Source organism: Numida meleagris, chromosome 27 (assembly GCF_002078875.1).
Source record: "Numida meleagris isolate 19003 breed g44 Domestic line chromosome 27, NumMel1.0, whole genome shotgun sequence".
In the NCBI taxonomy this organism is placed as follows: domain Eukaryota; kingdom Metazoa; phylum Chordata; class Aves; order Galliformes; family Numididae; genus Numida; species Numida meleagris.
This window is the reverse complement of record NC_034435.1, coordinates 2111322-2111592: the sequence shown is the minus strand read 5'-3', so window position 1 is coordinate 2111592 and position 271 is coordinate 2111322.

Here is a 271-nt window from a genome sequence, read left to right as displayed (position 1 = left end):
TAACCCCTAACCCATACCCCTAACCAATAGCCCATAACCCTACCCTCTATGTCTGATCCCTACCCCCTAATCCTACCCCCTAACCCTACACCATCCCCTAACCCTAACCCCTAACTCTTAACCCCCTAATTCCTACCCTTAACCCCTACCCTTATCCCTAACCCATAACCCTAACCCCTACTCCTACCCATAACCCTAAGCCCTACTCCTACCCCTAACCCCTACCCCCTGCTCCTAACCCTAATCCCCTTACCCCTTACTCTTACCTCTA